At 39.6% G+C, this 22,256-nt stretch overlaps 1 protein-coding gene across 4 annotated transcripts in view; it reads right to left on the bottom strand.

Annotated features, from left to right (window-relative positions):
* Window positions 1-22,256, bottom strand: part of RGL1 (ral guanine nucleotide dissociation stimulator like 1) — a 248,238-nt gene that overhangs the window by 199,078 nt on the left and 26,904 nt on the right. The window contains exon 1 of one of the 4 annotated variants that reach the window (XM_057315611.1): window positions 17,597-17,706. The exons of 2 other annotated variants lie outside the window; for them this stretch is intronic. The gene's annotated coding sequence lies outside the window, so the exon portion shown is untranslated. Of the gene's footprint in view, window positions 1-17,596; window positions 17,707-22,256 lie in introns of those variants that run through there. One more of the 4 variants, XM_057315610.1, reaches the window with a different exon arrangement.

Raw genomic sequence — 22,256 nt, forward strand, 5'->3', positions numbered from 1 at the left:
ACCAAGATGGAGAAATTACAATAGAAGGCCAGTTATAAAAAATAAAAAGAATGGGGACTGCATGTGAGAAAAAGCAAACATTCAGACGTTCAGAGAGGGGCTGAGGGGCGGAGGCAGACCATCAGCAGTGACGGACAGGAAGCCAGGGAAGCCTGCCCATCGAATGTAGTGGCTCCATCTGGGGAGAGGAGGAACCCTGGATAGGAAAAAGCAGGCTGGGCCTCACACAATTCATATCAGACTTGAGGAGAATATTAAGAGGATGGAACAGTATTAAAATCAGTGAACTTTTCTCATTATATCCCCTCCTTGCTCCACTCAGAATAAAACATGTTGATCAATATAGAAAGATGGGCTCTCTCAAATAGTCCTTAGGGACTTGCAAAGTGGGCATTGAGATAAAACATGGAATTACAGTCCAAGTCCATGGCCTGGAGCAATTCTGGAACAGGCCCTAGATGCAGTACCATAGAGGAGGGTACAATACAATTCCAAGGATGCTTAATCAGTCTGGAGCAGTAGCAGTCAAACAGTGCAAATGAGTTTAAACTATCAATCAGGGCGAATCATACCAACACATGTGAGGGAAACACACCAATTGAACCTATTACATTCTGGGCTATTGACACTGCAGTGAGTGTGCTGGACGACCAGGCCACCTTGCCTCGGAAATATTGGTACCATTGGCCAGATACCACAGCTCACAGTATCCAAAAATGGGCACACAACATATACGATGAATGAGAAGGCTAACATCTTTACAATTCAACCAAATAAGGATATGGATGTTATAGTTCTTCCTATTTCCAAGCAAGGCAACAGTACAAATATTTCAGATAAGACAAATTTTTGTGGGTGTTGCTACTAAAGATCCTCCCTGAGTTCACTCAAACATGGCGTCGTTGCCCTAGCGCATGGACTGTATCAGTCACTTTACAGGGAAGCAGGAATGCTTCTACAAAGGAAGAAATTTAGCCCAGGGAATTCCTCACAAAGTGATCAAGGAACTGAGTCCTCCACAGTTCCTTACATAGGAGTAGAATTCAGAGATGAGCAACAGCTGGAAGCCACTACCACTCCCAGACTGGAGAGATAAAAGGAGAAGTTAGAGCTTACCAGAAGCCAGCAGCTGGGCTAACAGGAGTGCTCTGGTAAATGTTTAACAATGGCGAATGCGGGGAAGCCCCCACGTGTAATGTTTACAATTTCTGAGGTGGAGCTACTCCCATCGTGGCTTATTGTAAGTCACCAACACGGTATCAGTAAACATGAAGTTGGGAAAAAATGAACAACATTGTCCCTCACGAGCTGGTATGAGCTGGCTCGTGCAAAGCACCAGGCTGGACTCACATGATAGAAGCTGCCACCATGGCAGTGGACTCAGCCGCCGCTACCCCTGGAGCTCACAGAAGCAGAGGGAAGGTGAAAAATGCTGGCTTCTCCCTCGCTCTTCCCTCCATCATCTCCTACTGGCTCCTCGTGGCCCAACCCAGGCAGAAGGATGCCCAAGGAGGAGCCCCCCCCCCCAACAACACAGAGCAGAGTGAAGAAGGAAGATACAATAAAATTTGCAGAAGACTGGATGTAAGGTGTTCTAGAAAGAGAGAAGGTCAGAGATGACTCTGAAATGTAGAGCCTGACGGATGACCAGTATAAGTGGACCAGCTCTGGGGAGAAGGATCAACTTTTGTATTTAAACATGCTAAGTCTGGGTATCAGTTAGAAATTTAAGACAAAGAGTTGACTAGATGTTGGATAGAAGAGTCTACCTTGTGTTCTAGCCAGTAGAGTTCTGGGCTGGAGATATCGATCAGGGAGTTGTCAACATACAGATGGAATTTAAAGCTACGAAAGTGGATCAGATCCCTAGCATCTGTGGACTAAGCCTGGCAACACTTCTCAACGGAGGGTTTCTGAGAAACTTAGGGCAACTCCTAAGACACCCACTGTATGTAACAAATAAACTTCCCTCCTATGCATCTAGAAGGGTGCTAGTTATTTATCTTGGGAAAATTAAGAAAATAGTCCTTCAAATTGTTAAGTGTGTTGAGTGGTTCAGATGAGAAACCATGGTTGGGAAAGGCTGACTGGGGACTCCAAACTAGTCAGGACAATGAGGAGGGAGCAGAAAGAAAACTAATGGGTAGCCAGTGAGGTGGGAAGAAAGCCAGGAGAAAGAGGAGACCTGGAAGCTAACTGAAGGAGAGAGTGGCCTGGGGGATACAATGCAGCTGATGGATCCCCTGAGGTGGGCTCTGAGAACTTTCGGACAGACATGGAGGTCTAGGAACCCTGACAAGTGTCATTGCAAGAGAGAACAGGAATAGTGAGCCTTCTTAGGTTAGAGTTATATGGTGACTAAAATTGGACCAGAAACTTCCTACCAATCATTTTTCAAACTTCTGGGTCAATCAGATTGGAGATTATTCTGAGTCAGCTTAACTGTTAAGAAAATTATACCCAATGGCAAGAATTTATCTCTTAGAATTTTTTTCAATGTTGGGCAATCAACAAAACTTAAAAATATATCCAGATTTATTGACTGACTACATAAATCCAGATTTCATATATCTGTGTTCACCATAAATAGTCTGTTGTTGTTACCGGTTAACGAGAAAATAGGTAGTGATTATTTGCAAATGACATTACAGATAAAGGGCTGGTATCCAAGATCTGTAAAGAACTTCTCAAACCCAACACCCAAAAAACAAATAATCAAGTAAAAAATGGGCAGAAGACATGAACAGACACTTCTCCAAAGAAGACATACAAATGGCCAACAGACACATGAAAAAATGTTCAACATCATTAGCCATCAGGGGAATTCAAATCAAAACCACACTGAGATACTACCTTACACCAGCTAGAATGGCAAAAATTAACAAGGCAGGAAATAACAAATGTTGAAGAGGATGTGGAGAAAGGGGAACCCTCCCGCACTGTTGGTGGGAATGCAAGTTGGTACAGCCACTTTGGAAAACAGTATAATAGAGCTAGCCTATGACCCAGCAATTGCACTACTGGGTATTTACCCCAAAGATACAGATGTGGTGAAAAGAAGGGGCACATACACCCCAATGTTCATAGCAGCAATGTCCACAATAGCTAAACTGTGGAAGGAGCCAAGATGCCCTTCAACAGACGAATGGCTAAAGATGTGGTCCATATATATAGTGGAATATTACTCAGCCATCAGAAAAGATGAATACCCACCATTTGCATCAACACGGATGGAACTGGAGGAGATAATGCTAAGTGAAATAAGTCAAGCAGAGAAAGACAATTATCATATGGTTTCACTTACACGTGGAACATAAGGAAAAGCATGGAGGACATTAGGAGAAGGAAGGGAAAAATGAAGGGGGAGATATCAGAGGGAGAGACCAGGAAAGACTACAGACTTTGGGAAAGTTTCAGAGGGGAGGGGGGGTGGGGGGATGGGCTAGCCCGGTGATGGGTATTAAGGAAGGCATGTATTGCAATGAGCACTGGGTGTTATACGCAAACAATGAATCATGGAACACTACATCAAAAACTAATGAAATACCGTATGGTGACTGACATAACATAATGAAATAATTAAAAAATAAAAATAAATTTAAAAACTTAAAAAATTAAAAATAAATAGGTAGTGATTAGAAAATTGCACTTATAAATTTATGCTAAAAATAGAACCTATGGCTTAACACATTGGGCTTTCACATAAGTTCCATTTGCCAAAAATATTTAAGAATCCATTGCAATCCAATCATTCCTATTGTTTTAAACTTCCTTATACACATTATATATATGGAGAGCTTCAACCACTTGAAAGCTGGCAGCTAACAGTATAAAATTTACTGCCCTACAGTTCTTATGATCCAGTGGTCTGTTTCTATGATTTGCACAAGTCACGTAAATTCTCTGAACCCTCGTTTCTTTTCCTGGAGACCCAGAATGATAATGCTGGAAGCATTCATTAAAAAGGCTTTAAAAGATACAGACATAGTGAAGAGAAGGGCCATATGCACCCCAATGTTCATAGCAGCATTGTCCACAATAGCTAAATCGTGGAAGGAGCCAAGATGCCCTTCAACAGATGACTGGATTTAGAAGTTGTGGTCCATACATACAATGGAATATTACTCAGCTCTCAGAAAGAACGATTTCTCAACATTTGCTGCAACATGGACGGCACTGGAGGAGATAACGCTAAGTGAAATAAGTCAAGCAGAGAAAGACAATTATCATATGATTTCTCTCATCTATGGAACATAAGAACTAGGAAGATCGGTAGGAGAAGAAAGGGATAAAGAAAGGGGGGTAATCAGAAGGGGGAATGAAGCATGAGAGACTATGGACTCTGAGAAACAAACTGAGGGCCTCAGAGGGGAGGGGGGTGGGGGAATGGGATAGGCTGGTGATGGGTAGTAAGGAGGGCACGTATTGCATGGTGCACTGGGTGTTATACGCAACTAATGAATCATCGAGCCTTACATCGAAAACCGGGGATGTACTGTATGGTGACTAACATAATATAATAAAAAAAATTTTTTTTAAAAATCTTCCACGGAGAATAAATAAATAAATAAATAAATAAATAAATAAATAAAAGTGCTAGCAAACACAGTTTCTCAGTAGTGAGAGTGCATGACACATTAAGACTGAGCTGACTGGACCAAGTGGGAAGTTTGGGACGTTTACTCACCTAGACAGATGGCTCCGCTGACTCAAGTGAATGGAACAGAAAGGACCTAAAATAGCAGAAAGCAGAAATCTAACACAGAGCTCCTGTAAAGGGCTCTCTGGGGTGCTTGCTGTTGAGCCAGTGCTTCCTGCAGTGGGGGTGAGGGGGGCACCATCAGCGTGACGTCATAGCTGAAAGGACAGCCCCCACACACATACTATGTCACACACACCTTCATTTATGTGGCTTCAACTCTTTCCCCCTCAGATCACCCGAAAACTCTGGTGATGGGGGCTTGGATACTTGAGACTCTGTGGACCACTTTGCTTTTCGTTTCCCAGGCGTTCTGAAAACAGCTGCAGAAATACCCAGACCTTTGGGAAAGAGGCTGATCTTACTGCATTTCCAGCCAGACTGCAAGCTGAGCGAAATGGAAATATATTACAAGCCTATTTTCCTGAAATCCCTGTCAGAACTGCTCTAGCAATTTCTTGGCTTCCCATATGACCTCAAAACAGGACAAGCTCCTCTTCCAAATCCATCTGCTTTTTTACTTTAGCTCTAGCCTTACATTTAAATATGCAGTTCAGTCAGATAGCCCCACGGTCCTAGTGGTACCCCGATTTGCAAATCTGAGTTATTATAGGACCAGGGGATATATAAATCAGATGGCGAATGCAAATCGCAAACCTTATACCCAGAGATTCGACTCCAAGAAATCTGTTACCAGCAACACACTACAATATATTTTCAGACTAGCTAAAAGACAAATGCTTTATTTCGAAATGATCTTAAGCAAGGATTATGGTTAGGGTTGGCAAATGTCAAGAATTTCAGTTGACGTTATCTCATAGCTAGCATTTTAAAACCCAGAACGACTTAGGGAAAGATGGAAAGAAAAAGAGATTACCAATGTTTCATGTAAAGAATATGAATCAAGAACTTCAAACTAATCTTTTATTCGCCCAGTCTGGAATTAGCAGACTCCAGAGGCTGGCGTACACAGCAGCGCCCAGCCCCCTCCCGTCTGTGTGGAGCTATGCGCACACCACAGCCCGGCATGCCACACTCTCCTGGGGGCTCCTGCATCCAAGAATTCATGCAGCCAGTGCTCTTGGAAAGAAACGTTAACCTTTCCCTTCCCAAGAGATACAAAACTTTCTCCTTTGGCCCCTCATCCAGAGCTGTTTCCTGGGCAAATGACCAGAGAAGCACCCATTCAGAAAACCAGAAATCAGGTTGCCAAGGAATTGAGAAGTTAGAGAGACAGTACTGGGGGGAGAGGCCACGTGTTCTAAGCCTTGCCTTGACAGCCCTTCAAAATCCAGAGAAGACTGGTTCAAATTTGGTCCAGGCCCGAGACACAAAGTTATTCTTTCAAAGGGACAGAAAGCTAACTTCGGACAAGTGTCATCCTGGGATGTCCAGCCCAAAAAACACTAAAAGGTCAAGATCACCTATGGCTACTCCAAGGGCCCTCTGGTCACTTGTGGCCTGTGCCCAGCTTCTGGAGCCTCCATTCTAACATAAACCACAGGCTCAGCTCCAGAACCACACTTAATACTGGCAGAACTAGGGAAGCCTACAGGTTGTCGGATATCACAATTGTGTGCTGGAGAGCAGCAGGATTCCAGTTTGGATTTTAGTCTGGCTCAGCTGTCCACTATTGGAGCAGAACTGGACAGCCCAGCTTCTCATCCCCCTTCATTTCGTGTCCCTTCCATGTAATCTAGGATGCCACTTTATAATGTCAGAATTTAACTCCAGAAAGAGGATGGGAGGGAGAGAGAGCGAGAAAGGCCTATTTAAAAAAAGAGAAATAAAAGAAAACTTAGTAAATCAAATAATTTTCAACTTCCATAGAACAATCTTGAAGGGTGCACTCCTCCAACCTACAGAGCTAAGAAACATGCAAATCATATACATTTAGGACCCCTGCTTTCCTGTGGCCTTCTGGGACAATTTCGGTGTACTTTTCTCCATCATTTGTCTCTTGTATAATAAAAGATCTTTTTATTTCCCTGTAGGCATTTTGTGCTCTATTTTGCATTTTTTTAATAGTCTTTCTTTTTTTTTTTTTAAGATTTTATTTATTAATTTGACATAGAGAGACAGCCAGCGAGAGAGGGAACACAAGCAGGGGAAGTGGGAGAGGAAGAAGCAGGCTCATAGCAGGGGAGCCTGATGTGGGGCTCGATCCCAGAACGCTGGGATCACGCCCTGAGCAGAAGGCAGACGCTTAACGACTGAGCCACACAGGCACCCCTATTTTGCATTTTTTAAATTATCATGCAGTAAAATGGACTTTTTGTGGTATATAGTTCTATGAATCGTAACAAAAATACAGATTTGTGTGAACACCACCACCATCAGGATATGGAATAGAATCATGACCCCAAAAAACTTCCTGGGCCTATCCCTTTGCAGTAACACTGTCTCCCCACTCCTAACCCCAGCAACCACTGATCTGTTCTTCACAAATACATCGTTAATAGTTGCTTTGTTCCAGGGTGCCCGGGTGGCTCAGTCGGTTGGGAGTCCAACTCTTGATCTTGGCTTAGGTCTTTATCTCAGGGTTGTGAGATCGAGCCCCACACTGGGCTCCATTGGGCTCCCTACTGGGCATGGAGCCTGCTTAAGATTCTCTCTCTCTGACTATGGACTATGAGAAACAAACTGAGGGCCTCAGAGGGGAGGGGGGTGGGGGAATGGGATAGACTGGTGATGGGTAGTAAGGAGGGCACGTACTGCATGGTACACTGGGTGTTATATGCAACTAATGAATCATCGAACTTTACATCGAATCTGGGGATGTACTGTATGGTGACTAACACAATATAATAAAAAATCATTTAAAAAAAAAAAAAAGATTCTCTCTCTCCCTCTCCCTCTGCCTGCACATGTGCTCTCTCTCTCTCAAAAAAAAAAAAAAAAAAAAAAAAAAAAAAAGTTTCTTTGTTCCACATTCCCAAACTAGAAATGCTGTTGTTTATAGCTTGAAGGTTAAGCATCTTGTTATGGAAATTATCTTATCTCATATCAAAGTTTATTCAAGATGAAATATAAACTTAAGTTAATAAGCACGAATCTATAAAAGGTGAGCCATCTGAAAGTGCACCTTTAATTCTAGCCAACATCAACCTGGGAACAGGCATCCCAGAAGAGCAACCCTGTTCACAGCTCACAGAGGCCTGGAGCTTCTCTCACTCTCCTGGGAACCTTTCGTCCCCCTGCTCTTGACCGCCCTTTAACCAGCCTCAGTTCAGAACTGACAGTGTGTCTGGTTGATCTAGTTCTGACCCACTGCCCCCCTTGGAATCCTGCACACTATGCACGTCTGGATCCTCTAATTACTTCACCTGGGCCAACCCCCAACCTTCGAGCCCAAGGCCCACAAACGGCCCACGAGGCCAACACACTCCCTGGGTCCAACCCGGTCAATGAGCAAGGGGCAAGTTCTGAAGACACTACATTCTCCAGCTTGTGGTACAGTCATCTGAAATGTCTCATATATGAATCTGCCATGTATATGACTTTTTTTAAGGTACAAGATATGAAAAACTCAAAAAAGTATATAATATATAATATATTATAACACCATATTAAATATATATTATGATGCTAACATGTATATATGTATACATGTTTATGTATACATATAATTATCAGATTCAAAAAATGAGATTAGACCACATAGAAATGATAATACATTTTGAACATCTCCCAGAGTGGCACTTGATGTTGAATCTTAATGAACACTCTATTTCTTATAAAATTATATGATCTGAGAATTTACATAGTACCTTCCTTAATACTTGACTTTAAGGCAATTAAAATACAACATTATTAAGTTAAAATTGGTTATGCATGTTTTAGGTTTATAAACCTAAACCAATAAGTTTCCAGCATCATCAAATTGCTCAGCTCTTCCAATTAAACTGAATTCTATATAAAAATATGGCTTACTGATGTTTGATATAATTGAGGTTTATATGTCCACACCCCTTCTCAACATTACTTTCTTCTTTAACTATTATTAAATTAATTTCCTTTAAAAAGAATTATAGACACGTCCCCTGTTGCATTATTTGTTTGTATGAATGTACAGCTTCTCCTCAATTACTGAGCTCTTATCAATCCCATAAACCAGTGATAGGAAATACTTCTTCATTGCAATCCTTTTTGGAACAAGCCAAAAAAACAAATGAACAGACTTATTTTTCTCATCCGTCTCTTTCCTTCCCCATTAACTCACACTTACAGCATACAGAGCCATTGCTTCAAAGCACGTTTCTAACAGTGAAATGCTCACTAAACCAGAATGGAAATCCATCACTCCTGTTGGTAAAATGTTAGTGTGCTAACCTCCAGTTGGCAATGCGCTGATAAAGGATTTCAATATGAAAGTTTTCTGTTTACATTGAGCAACTAATATTAAAAGAACCTGCGTCTATGGCAGATAACCAAGTCAAGTTCAATTATGTTCAATTTTTAGTATGAAATAGTGATTTTTAGATATAAGCCCTTAAATTCAAAAGGTTAGATAGGATAATCCTTAAAAACAAACAATTTTACTTGATTAAAGACACCAACAAATGAAAAAAAATAAATCCGAAGTTCTATAGAATTGTCTGCCTTGAAATGTGGTATTTTTTTTTTCATTTGGGTACCAATGAAATAAATTTTTATTCACGTCTAGTTGAGTGCAGTTGAAGCTTGAACAATGTGGGGACTGGGGCGCCGACCGCTGCTCAGTCAAAAATCTGTATGTAACTTTTGACTCCCCGAAAAACTTAACTACTCTTAGCCTCCTGTTGACCAAAAGCCTTACCAATAACATAAACAGTCAATCCATATAGTTTGTAGGCTATACGTATGATATACTGTATTCTTACAGTAAAGTAAGCTAGAGAAAAGAAAATGTTATTAAGAAAATCATAAGGGAGAGAAAATACATTTCCAGCACTGTACTATAAAAATTCCCCACATAAGTGGACCCACACAGTTCAAACCTAGGTTGTTCAAGGGTCAACTGTATTTTCTTTCTCCCAAATCAGTGATATTGGCTCCAAAATTTTGGCTGTCATTGCTTAGATGATCTCTTTTGATGATAAGTTAAAGATGCCTCATGGTTACTGATGCACTTTCAGGGGAAGATCGTTAATGTTAATACCTATAGAGTTATTTTGGCTTTTCAAGGATTAGCCTAAATCTCCTTCCTCTCTCTCTTTTTTTCCCTCCCCAGTCCCTGAATTCTTCCTTTTGCTCTCTAAGACCTCCTGAAAAGACAAATGGTTAAAATGCTACCTATTTTTGATTAAAATTATAAAATTTAGAATCCTTTTTAAATTCTACATCTTTAAAAGCTGAACCCTATCCATAGAAGACTGTCCATATACATATACAAACAACAGTTGGCAAATAATTCCAGGGGTTCAAAGTCGCTCTAAAGCCTATCCTTGGGTGCACACAGGGTCTGTAGTCCTCAGAGTAAACCCTGCTCCGAGCTGATTCTCCCAAGTCAACCCTTGAACTCTCCCCTGGCTCAAGGCTTGCTATCTCCTTAGTCCTTCCTTTGGTCAGTACTGCTGAGCCCAGATTAACTTGTGTGTCTCCTATGAAGCCTTCCCCAACTCCTTCAGTTCAACTCCACTTCCCGCCTTTCCAGGCTTCCTGATACACACAGAGTCCAAGTCTTGAAACTTAGCATTCAATTTCCCTCTAAATAATTCATACAGGTAAGTTATACCTCAAAATCTAATTGGTAAATCCCTGAAAGCAGATACATTATACCTTACATCTCTGTAGTTCCCCTCCCAGCACTTGGCACAGTGCCAGTGAATATTTACTGAATGATCAATGCACCCATTTAACTTCTCTTCTAAGTAGCGTCTTCTTTGCCCAAGGAGAAGGATGAGGCCAAGACCCACAATTTTTTTAAAGATTTATTTTACTTATTCGAGAGAGAGAGAGAGATTGGTGGGAGGGGTCAGGGGAGAGGGAGGAGGACAGAAATCTCAGGCAGACTCCCTGCTGAGTGTGAAGCCTGACACAGGGCTCGATCTCATGACCCTGAGATCATGACCTGAGCTGAAATCAAGAGTCGGCTGCTTAACTGACTGAGCCACCCAGGTGCCCTGGGCCCCACATCTTTTTGAGTAAAATCTAGGTTATGCAGAGCCCAGGGGTTATCCCACTACACTACTTTGTTCATCAGTTACAAATCATTTATGGAGTTCCCACTATGTGTCAGGCATGAAGCGAGGTTCTGGAAATGGAAAAGTGACGGAATGTAAGCAGATGAATGATGGCGTGCTACATGCAGTAACGGGCGCGGAAGGCACCAGCAAAAAGGAGCAGGCAACTATCTATCAAGAGATGTTAGTAAAGTTGTCACTGAGAACAGGATGCTTGAAATGGATGTTGAAAGAATCAGAATGAATTTACCAGATGAACTAGGATGGGAAGGACATCCCAGGTGGGTAAGAGCAAATGCAAAGGCCAAAAGCATGGAAATAACATGCCTCTTTAATCCCCTCCTCACTCTCCCTCGTCAGCCCCGGAATGAGTCCACATTTCAATAAGGCCAACTCACCTCACCTTCCAGATTCTTTGCCTGAACAGGGATTTATTTTTAAAGATCGACTAAGGTGCATTGTCTAGCAAATACAAATTTCATAATACTGAGTAAATTTAGTATTTTGGATTTGGAAATCCAATCCAAGTCCAAATTATGGATTTGTAATGACATATATGTGACTGACTCAACATTCATTTTATTAGGTTACATATTTTTATAGAGAGGATTTTTAATACAATTTTAATTGTAATGATCTGCCTGCCTTCAAGGGATAAAAAAATATCAAGAAAAAATGGTTTTAAAGTTATTTATTCAACTTTTCCATTCCTGTATCATTTACTTCTCCAAGTGCGTTTCAGTTTCTCTGTCTGCTGGCTTTATAAACCTCTCTTTAGGCTTTAACAACCATGGAATCACTTTTACTGTGAAGTTTAATATCCTGCTTTAAAATCCAAATATGATTCACATATTGCATCTTCAGTATTTCTAAAACAAAACAATCTGCTTGAACTTTAAAAAAAAATTACTTCTCTCCAGAACACTTAAAAACATGCCTTCCAATATCTGGAAATAGGACTCATTTAATAACACAGGCAATAATACTGCTTCAGGCTCACTTTCCTCCCTTGTACCTTAAAAAGAAAGATTAATAGCACTGCTAAACTAATTTTATTTTAAAAATACTAATGATATTAAAATGCACCGATAGTCTGGCTTAAAAAAAAAAAAAAAGCTGGAAAGAAAAAAGTCAGGGAGAAATGGTTGTAGAGGTGCCACTCCTGGCACTTAACTACTTTTTCAGAGACCTGAGCCTATAATTGCTTTTAAAGACACCAGAGCCTTCATTCTCTCTCCCCCAATATATACAAAGCAGACTTCATATCTGAGATCCTAGAGGATGTGTTCTTGAGTAACTAAAGAAATTTTAAACATTTTAAACAGGAAAAAAAAGACTCTAAGCCAATTAGGGTGTTCTCTTCTTGACACTATTATACCTTTCCCTAATTGCTATTACTCTAAATTGAGTTCTCCACATGAGGTTTTTAAATATATAACTACCTACAAATGTAAATATAAAAATATTGAAATCAGGGGCGCCTGGGTGGCGCAGTCATTAAGCATCTGCCTTAGGCTCAGGGCGTGATCCCAGCGTTATGGGATCGAGCCCCACATCAGGCTCCTCCGCTATGAGACTGCTTCTTCCTCTCCCACTTCCCCTGCTTGTGTTCCCTCTCTCGCTGGCTGTCTCTATCTCTGTCAAATAAATAAACAAAATCTTAAAAAAATATATTGAAATCAAACATGGGTGTACTTTCAGATGATAATTATAATTTAAGTGGAAAGAAGTAAGATTCTCTAAAGGAAAAACACAGTCTTCAGCTCTGCTAAAGCAACTTGCCACTAACATCCTAAGGGCAGGAGGGGCAAGGAGCAAACAAATTATGGGTCTGGGCCTTCACCTCTATGGTGTGCTTAGGACTTATTTATAAAGGCTCTTCTGTCCACGTTGGGATTGAAGTCTCCTGATCTTTCCACGTAAAAACCAGATGTGTCAATATGGCAAGTGCCCCACCCCCAGCAGTTTCTATGACTATCTGGGCTTATAAAAGGGTGCTGACAGCGACACTGAGAGGTCTCTTGCCTCACCCTTGCAAATGCTCTGCTCTATTCCTCCTGTGGTTCACGTAAACAGCCAGTGTCAGGGCTGAAATTCACCAAGCTAACAAAACTCCAAAATCGAAAGTCTTAAAAAGTAATCTCATTCTTTCAAACATGACATTTTTTTAAAGAATCTTGCTTTTTAAAAAAGAGATACAAAGTCGCTTCTCAACCCAACAAAATAAATACAAGTCATAGAGAAAATTTCTTAAAGCTAACATGGAGATTGCCGTTCGCCAATTCATTCATTTACTCAATTAATGTGGCAACGTGCCATGAATGGTACTCAGAGCAAATAACGTGGCAGTGAACAGAAAAGAGTTGGGTCCCTGTCTTTACAGAGCCTGCTGTTCAGTAGTAACATAGATGATGTTAGTAATATAAAAATAATTGTTTTAATGTTGCTAATAAGCCAATCACCTCAAAGCCTTTTAGAAAATAAGACTGATAGAAACTAATGAAAATTAAACTCACTGATCATGGTATCACAGAAGGGAAGAATGTGAATCTATGGAGAGTGAGAAAATAATGCAAAAGAACCAATTTTGGTCTTTGGCATACCAGTCTATTTCACAGAAAGCAAACTGTGTTTCAATGCCTAGGAGGTCACACATAGCTGCATATTCATTTTTATGAAGAAAAGCAAATGAATAGACATTGTGGATGCTTGGACAGTTTTCCTTAGATGATTTCCCCTTTCCCCACCAAGTTCCACCTCACCTACGTCTGCTTTAATAGCTTCATCTTTGAGGAAGTAAAATTTATCTTGAGTAAGGACTATGAGTCATCAACAAAATTATGAATTACAAATGCAAACTTAATTTTATCACATTAGAGGAAAGTCTTCTAGGGGTGCCTGGGTGGCTCAGTCGGTTGGGCATCCGAGTCTTGATTTTGGCTCAGATCATGATCTCAGGGTTGTGAGATCAAGCCCTGCCTTGGACTCTGAGCTGGGCATGGAGTCTGCTTCCAATTCTCTCTCTCCAATGGAGCCCCTGTTGGACTCCACACTCAGCAAGGAGTCTGCTTAAAGACTCTCTCTCTCCCTCTGCCCCTCCCCCTCTCTCTTCCTCTCAAAGGAGAAGAAGAAGGAGAAGGAGGAGGAAAAGTAGAAGAAGAAGAAGAAGAAGAAGAGGAGGAGGAGGAGGAGGAGGAGAAGGAGGAGGAAGAAGAAGGAGGAGGAGGAGGAGGAGGAGGAGGAGGAGGAGGAGGAGGAGAGGAGAAAGTCTTCCACTGTAGAAGGCTATTTGATCAAGAACCTCTGTCCAAATTTCAGTCTTGAAGGTACCCCTGTCTCCAGTTATCTGACATTACAGACTGGGTTCAGGTTCCTGCTCTACACCTCACTACCTGTGTGACTTTGCTTTCCTCACCTCTCAAATAGAGATAATAGTTATGTGGTGGTGATAAAACGTGACTAAGGGAGATATGCCTGTAAAATGCTTACAACAATGCTTTGCACAAAGTTAAGTACTTGATAAATAGCCACTGTTACAACATCCAAATTTCAGTGAAGAATTTCATTAATATATTCATTAGAGGGATATGACACCAAAGATGAGTCCAATTTTAAGAGAGCATCTAGCTTCTCTAAAGACACTTTAATCTTCTGGCTTGGCCAAACTACATTGTAGGATACGGAAAGAATTTAGCAAATGAGATCACTGGGCTAACAGTGGGTATCTTTAAGGAATCTTAGCAAATGAGAGGAAGCTGGTCAAATGAAGGAAAGTCCCAATTTTCAAAATAACAGAGAATGCAAGTTCTGCAAACTACAGAGCTGTTGACCACAACAACACCCTAGAATAGACCATTAAAATATATGGTCACTTAAAGAATGCTAAGCGGCCACCACTAGGAATGAGTTAGTCTAAACCATTTCCTTGCTCTCACAGCAGACTAATAAATCTAGAAAATATGAGAGATATGGTATAGCAAGAAAAAGGCCTTTGGCAGTAGGCTTGTACTATCCTTTGGACAAGAAGAAGAAATACAGATTGAGTGATAATACAAACAAACTCATTATGTTAAATGATTGCCAAATGTTACTTTTAAGGGACACATATTTTTAATCCAGAAGGAAGTAGCTAGTCACCAGTCCCAGAGCTTTATATAAGTCCTATTCTGGCAACCCCAATTTACTTGGATTGAGATACAAAGCAACCTTCAAAGAACATCAGTTCCTTAGGAGAAGGAACTTGTTGTCTGGTCCCCTGCTCCATTCCTGGCTCTTAGAACAGGACCTGGTGTCCCATGGAAGTTCATTAAATACTTGTTGAATGAATAAAAAATGTGTAAATAATGTAAAGTTGAGAGAATGAATAAATACTCTGAATAATCAGAATCCAAAAGGTCTTCACAGAACATAATAATGGGTCAAATGAAACCTGGGTAATTTCCCAGAGTGAGGAAAGCCCAGCCTTGAGAGTCAGGTGGACTCTGTTTTCAATCTTGATTCTGCCACTTGTCAAGGAGGGAAAGAGAGTTTGTGGGCAGAGAATTGAGGTGAAGTTTCCAGAGAAAAAAAAAGTAAGAATCTCCACATAAGTCCAAAATTGATCAAGTACTTAGAGTAGATACGGTTTTTAGCAGGGGTGGGGCATATAACTGGAGAAATTCCTACTACAAAAATATAGTTCAGAATAATCAAACATGAGTTTCTATCCAGACAACATTTGAGAGTAAAAGGAGACACTGTTAATTATGCGAGAACAACAGGTGCAAAGTGGGGTCGCCCTCAGCAAACCGGGACACATGATCACACTATTTATAGGACACACCAAAAGCTCTAGACATTTGAGTTGATGAAAAATTAAGTGGATCAACAATTTGCTGTAACTGGTTTAGAAATATATTCGTTCACTAAGTGCTTACCATATGCCTGGCACTGTTCTAAATCCTTTACATGTATTAGCTCATTTGACACTCACAAAAGTATTCCGAAATATTATTATCCTACATACCATGAAAAAACTGAGCACAGAGAGTTTAAATAACTTGCCCAAAGTACTACTCAGCTTACCCCAAGGCTTACACTAACTGAACAGAGAGACTCCAAAACCAGTCGCCCCTGAGTCTGTGCATTTAACCATTACAACATACAGCCTCGGGCTGCTGTGAAATGCATTGAACTGCATTCTGCTAACCAGGCAAAGAATAGTCTTGCTTGCCCCTATTTCAATCAGAGTACAGCTAGAAACATGCTTTTGATTCGAGGTCCATATTTTTCATATCAACTATGTACGCTAGGGTTCATTAAGGCAGGCAAGGGCATGGGAGACCATAACACCCCCAGATGGGCAAAAGGAACTGTTCAGCTTAGAGGGCAAGAGATTTGGTGTGGCATGAAAACAGCTCAGCTACATGGATGGCCATGGGGAGGAAAGCTTTCAAACTTTTTTTTAATCATTGAGATTCAGTTCACCTATGTAGTTAATTATATGATTAAATAACTTAATTATGCAATCAAGACAAAGGTTTCATGAAAACCTTCCTACTTACGATACACTCTGATATTTTCTATTCTATTCTACTTCCATACTTCTCTATTTCTTCTTCTTCTCTTTCTTATTCTCTTTTAATACTGGTCATGTCCAACTATAATTACTCCACAACACCAGCTTTCAGCCTATTCGAAAAATAGTGCTCTATATACTTCCAAAAAGAGAAACTAAAAAGTGGTAGATAGATGTTACAGAAAAGTACATTCCAAGTCAACAAAATAATAACTAAGTAACTGTCAAGGCTGTTCAAAGTTGCAACGGGCTACTTCAGAACAGAGGGAGTTCCCTCTCACTGTAGGTAATGTAGGTATCTATCCCATCATAGGCTGTGGATAGAATAGAAAGAATTCAAGTATTAGTTAAATGGCTGAAATAGAAGAACATGAAGTTTTCTTTCCAAACCCGAGATCTCATTATTCTAAATCACATTTTTGTAATAAAAATAATATTTCCCTTCAACAATGTCAATTTTCTAAAATATTTACGTATGTTCCAAGCTACCAAGATCTAAGTCTTGAAAGAAGAGAGATTGGAAGGAAAAAAAAGAAAGAAGGAGGGTAGGAGGAAAAAAAGGAAGGGGGGGAGAAAAGAAAAAAGGGAAAAAAGAGGAAGAAAACCATATAGAATTTAAGTGTTTCCTACACAAATTAAAGAAGTTTGCCCTCAAAATGAATTCTAAACCCCTACTTTCCCAATTCCAAAAAAATGTAAATTGGGTTCACCCAGAGTACAAGATTCCTGAGTACCCTGCATGAGAAAAAGAAATAAAAAAGGCATCTGAAAATCACTCTAGGCTCTATAATTAGCTCTGATGGTTTTCTTTTAGATCATTCTGGATGATCAGATCAGAACAGAAGAGCTAAGACTGGCTCAGGACTTGATGTGTGAAATAGCTTTCAACAGCGTTTGGTCAATCCTTTTTGACAAGTATACACATTGCAACAATCTTCAAAGGCAACTTCTGGAAGAGCCTCCTAACTCCTTTTGAAGATACTGCCAAGAAAAGCAAGAGAGAAAGTATGAAAAGAAATCTAAATAAGGACAAAATGATTGAAAGGACACCAACATGAAGCCCAATGGATACAACTAATAAAGATTAAAAATTCTACTAGACTACTAACCAACCACTCAACTCATAACGTCTGTGGACTTGTTAGGAGCACATAGTGCTCTCTTGCCACCGGATACCTTGTTTAATCTTCAAAGCCGTTGTCCATAATGCAATGCTAACACCACTGGCACAGAGCTAGGGGTTGTTCTCTCAGTAAGACGGATGTCTTGGTGGTGATCTTGCCAGGGCTCCCTAAAAGAAATAAGAAAGCCCAAACTAGGGTAAGTGTTCCATCCAATACTGCCAGGAGTTCTCTGGATGCTTTTTGCCAAACTCAATTTCCTTACAAGGTTTCAGAGTAAAAGAGTACATGGACTAGAACAACCACAATCCAACCACAGCTGGCTGTGTTTGGTATACAAGGAGATGGCTACTTGTGAATTAAACAAATAAAATTAAATCAAAGGGTAACCTCAACTGTAAACTCCTCCTTCTGACAAAATGAGTAATTCGGTATTTATCTTCAATTAATACTATGGGTACACATATTATCAACATGTAATAGAGAGTCTTTGGAATTTACATACTCAATAAATTAAGTGTTTTAAAAATGAAGTGGAAAGTTAGAAGCTTTTTGTTAAGACCATCTGGACATCTTAGAAATCTGAATCCCGAATTGGATCCATTCCCACATTGCCATAAACTATGCTACAAATTCTCAAATCAGGAATAGAGTCCTTTGTAGAAAGATGAGTCCGGGAAATAAACTGAAACCAGACTTCAGATTGGCAAGTCAGTGAACACAGAGACTTGGAAACAGAAGAAAAAGAATAGTGGTTGACATAATTCAGGTAGGTTGGAATTCAAAGCATGCCGGGACTTTGGCAACACAGGCCAGCTGGAGCAAGATGAAGCCAAAACCAGGCCAGGCACAGTCTAGGGAAACACATACAAGCTCCAAAGGTTTGTCACCAGGTGGACACTTGCAAAACCAATGTATCATGTCCAAAGACACAGCAAATTCCCTCTTGATTCAGGCAGACACTGCGAACAGGAGGATGAACTTAAGGACAGGGCATGGCCATGAAGGTATAGACTTATAGTCATAGCAAAATTTCTATTTCCAGAAACATTGTGATCTAAGTACACAGATAAATCTAGAATTGTTGGATAAAATAAAACAAAGATTCTAAATTTTGCACAAGGAAATCTGAAGTCTCAAGAAAGTAAAGGAAATTACAGAACCGAGCAAGGGAAGAACATAAATATAGATATATTACACTGAGTGTCCAGAGACTATTTGTTGATACTGATAAGCAAGAAGTTTGGGGGTTTATAGCCATATAGAAATAGATGATACAGCCTTGGATTTGCTTAATATGAAGAAGTGGAACAAAGCCCCTCCCTGCCCCCATAAGCCCTCAAAGGGCTACTTTCTCAATAAAAAGAGATGACAAGGAACCTGTCTATCTCAGCATAAATTCCCCAGTATCACCAAACACAACGTTCAAATTTATTTACCTAACTGAGGCAGGAAGAAGAAACATTTTCAAATTCATTTTATAAGGCCAGCTCTACCCTGATACCAAAGCCAGAAAAGGACACTACAAGAAAAAAAAAATTACAGACCAATATCCCCGATGAATATAGATGTGAATATTCATAACAAAATACTAGCAAATTGAATTCAAGAGTACATTAAAAGGGTCGTACACCATTATCAAGTGGGATTTATCCCTGGAATGTAAGAATACTTCAACATACATAGATCGATGTGATACACCACATAAACAGAATAAAGAATAAAAATTAAGGGCACCTGGGTGGCTCAGTCAGTTAAGCGGCTGCTTCAGCACAGGTCATGATCCCAGGGTCCTGGGATCAAGCCCCAAATCAGGCTATCTGCTTAGCAGGGAGCCTGCTTCTCCCTCTCCCTCTGCCTGCCACTCTGCCTACTTGTGCTCTCTCTCTCTCTATCAAATTAAATAAATAAAATCTTTTTTAAAAAAGAATAAAAATTATATGATCATTTCAACAGATGCAGAAAGGCATTTGACAAAATTCAACATCCTTTCATGATAAGCCCTCAACAAATTAGGTATAGAAGGAATACATCTCAACAAAATAAAGTCTACATATGACAAATCCACTGCTAACATCATATTCAGTGATGAAGTTAAAAGCCTTTCCTCTAACATTAGAAAGAAGACAAGCTTGCCCACTCTCACCACTTCTATTCAACATAGCTCTGCAAATTCTAGCCACAGCAATTAAGCAAGAAAAAGAAATAAAAAGATCTAGATTAGAAATGAAGAAGTAAGGGGCACCTGGGTGGCACAGTGGTTAAGCATCTGCCTTCGGCTCAGAGCGTGATCCCGGCGTTATGGGATCGAGCCCCACATCAGGCTCCTCTGCTGGAAGCCTGCTTCTTCCTCTCCCACTCCCCCTGCTTGTGTTCCCTGTCTCGCTGGCTGTCTCTATCTCTGTCAAATAAATAAATAAAAATCTTAAAAAAAAAAAAAAGAAATGAAGAAGTAAAATAATCTCTGTTTGCAGATGACACAATGTTATATGTAAAAAACCTCAAAGACAAAAAAAAAATCTTTTAGAACTAATAAATGAATTCAGTAAAGTTGCAGAATACAAAATCAACATATAAAAGTCATTTACATTTCTATACACTAACAACAAACTATCTGAATAAAATTAAGAAAGCAACCCCATTTACAATAGCATCAAAAACAATAACATATTTAGGAATAAATTTATTTATTTACTTCTAAGTAGGCTCCATGCCCAGCATGGAGCCCAATGTGGGGCTTGAACTCAGAACCCTGAGATCAAGACCTGAGCTGAAATCAATACTCAGATGCTTAACTGACTGAGCCACCCAGATGCCCCTACTTAGGAATAAACTTAACCAAAAAGGTGAAAGACCTGTACACTGTAAACTATAAGACATTGATTAAAGAAATTGAAGAAAACACAAATAAATAGATATTCCATGTTCTTGCATTAGAAAAATTAATATTGTTAAAATGTCCATACTACCCAAAGTGATCTACAAATTCAATGCAATCCCTATCAAAATTCCAATGGCATTTTTCACAGAAATAGAAAAAAAGTATTCCTAAATTTACATGAAACCTCAAAGACTCTGAAAAACCAAAGCAATCTTGTGAAAGAAGAATAAAGCTGGAGGCATCACACTTCTTATTTTAATCTAAATTACAAAGCTATAGTAATCAAAAGAGTATGGTACTGGCACAGAGACCAATGGAACAGAATAAAAAGCCTAGAAATTAGCCTATGTATGTACAGTCAAGTAATCTTTGCCAAGGGCACCAAAACACACAACAGGGAAGGACAGTCTCTTCAACAAATGGTGTTGGGAAAACTATACAGCCACATGAAACAGGACCACTATCTTACTCTACTCATAAAAGTTAACTTGAGATGGATTCAAGACTTAAATGTAAACCTGAAACCATTAAGCCCCTAAAAGAAAACATAGGGAAAAAACTCCTTGACATTGGTCTTAGCAATGACTTTTTGGGTAAAACATCAAAGCACAGGCAACAAAAGCTCAAATAAATAAGTGGGACTACATCAAACTAAAAAGCTTCTGTACAACGAAAGCAACAATCAATAAATTAAAAAGGTACCTACAGAATAGGAGAAATTATTCACAAACCATATACCTGACAAGGAGTTAATATCCAAAATAGATAATGCATAAAATTCTATAGCATAAAAGCATATAATCCAACTTAAAAATGGACAAAACACCTGAAGAGACATTTTTCCAAAGACAAACAAATGACTAATAAGTACATGAAAAGGTATTCAACCTCACTAATCATCAGGGAAATGCAAATCAAAACCACAATAAAATATGACCTCACACCTGTTAAGATAGCTATTATCAAAAAGACAAAAGACAACAAATGTTGATAAGGGCGTGGAGCAAAGGGAGTCCTTATGCACTGTTGGTGGAAATGTTAACTGGTGTATCCACTATGGGAATATACTGGTGAGAATGCAAATTGGTGCAGCCGTTATGCAAAATAGTATAGCAGTTCCTCAAGAAATTAAAAATAGAACTACCACAGGATCTAGCGATCCCATTCCTGGGTATGTATCAAAACAAACAAACAAACAAACAAACAAACAAACCCTGAAATTAGTATTTTGAAGAGATATCTGCACTCCCAGGTTCATTGCAGCACTATTTACAATAGCCAAGATATGGAAACAACTTAATGTCCATCAATACATAAATGGATTAAAAAAACATGGAGTATATATTTAATGGTATATTATTCAGCCATTAAAAAAAGGAAATCCTGTCATTTGCAACAATATGAATGGACCTTGAGGGCATTATGCTACGTGAAATAAGCCAAAGACCAACACTGCATGGTATTACTTATATGTGGAATCTTTTTAAAAAAAGAAAAGAAAGAAAAACCTGATTTCATACAAACAGGTAGAAACATAAAATGGTAGTTACCAAGGATTGGGGGGAAGGGTAAACGGGAAGATGTAGGTCAAAGGACACAAACTTCTAGTTATAAGATGAATAAGTTCTGAGACGCTAACGTACAGCATGGTTACTATAGTTAATAATACAGTATTATTACATGTTATTTGCATACTTGTATTCTTGAAAGTTGCTGAAAGTAGGCCTTAAGCATTCTCGCCACAAAAACAAATAAACAAAACCCCAGAGTTAACTATGTTAGTTGACGAATGTGTTGATTACCTTGATCTTGGTAATCATTCCACAATGCGTAT

This window comes from Ursus arctos, unplaced genomic scaffold (genome assembly GCF_023065955.2).
Source record: "Ursus arctos isolate Adak ecotype North America unplaced genomic scaffold, UrsArc2.0 scaffold_2, whole genome shotgun sequence".
Taxonomy (NCBI): domain Eukaryota; kingdom Metazoa; phylum Chordata; class Mammalia; order Carnivora; family Ursidae; genus Ursus; species Ursus arctos.